At 51.0% G+C, this 916-nt stretch overlaps 1 pseudogene; it reads right to left on the bottom strand.

Annotated features, from left to right (window-relative positions):
* Positions 1-522: 522 nt before the first annotated feature.
* On the bottom strand, positions 523-661 carry LOC119359955 (annotated as a pseudogene).
* Positions 662-916: the final 255 nt, after the last annotated feature.

Raw genomic sequence — 916 nt, 5'->3', positions numbered from 1 at the left:
CACCAAGGGATGCAATCCACTCGACCTCAAACCTCACTCGATAACCCCAATTCCATTCGACCTAGAATGAAGTCACTCGACCATACAAGAAACCACTCAGAATACAGAAGGCCTAAAGTCACTCAAGCTGGCAACGGTCAGGCATTCAGTCTGTAGTATTAAAGATCATCTATAGCTCTTTATAGCTGACGTTACCAGTAATGTCCTGTCTTAATGTACATTGAACCTCGTGTAGCGTGGGATGGCTGAGGTCCTGGCGCACTCTATATAAGCTACCCCCTCCTCTGGCACAAGGGTTCGCACCCCCTATAGCTCTCTCACATAATCCAGTCGACCAGCCTCTAGGCACTGAGATGTAGGGCTATTACTTCCTCCAAGAAGGGCCTGAACTCGTAAACCTTGCGTGCACAATCTCGCTGTAGATAGGATCTTGCCTCCTCTTACACACCCCTATATTATTGTCAGACCTACTCCCACGACACCTGGCGTTGTTGCCGACACCATGGAATAGCGCAATGCGCTGATCAAAGTTACTTACTTGAGCGAACAGATTATCGATCGTGACCGGTTCCTTGCGAGCATCAAGAGCCGACACCAGTGGCTGGTACTCCATATCCAGTCCTGCCAGGATGTAGGAGATGACCTCGTCATCATCCAGTGGCTTGCCGGTAGCTGCCAGCTCGTCGACGAGGGAGCGGATGTGGGCGAAGTAGGTGTCCACCGCTTGCGTGACCTTCTGCGCGTTGGAGAGGGCGATTCTGATGTTGTTGATGCGAGATCGGGACTGAGACGAGAACATGCTCGCCACAACAGCCTAGAGCTCATGTGCCTTACGGATCGAGGTCACCTAGACAAGAACTTCTCAAGAACGATTGATCAATAGATGGCCAAGTACCTGCTGATCTTCCCTTACCGA

Source organism: Triticum dicoccoides, chromosome 2A, assembly GCF_002162155.2.
Source record: "Triticum dicoccoides isolate Atlit2015 ecotype Zavitan chromosome 2A, WEW_v2.0, whole genome shotgun sequence".
Taxonomy (NCBI): domain Eukaryota; kingdom Viridiplantae; phylum Streptophyta; class Magnoliopsida; order Poales; family Poaceae; genus Triticum; species Triticum dicoccoides.
This window is presented reverse-complemented; position numbering and strand designations above follow the sequence as displayed.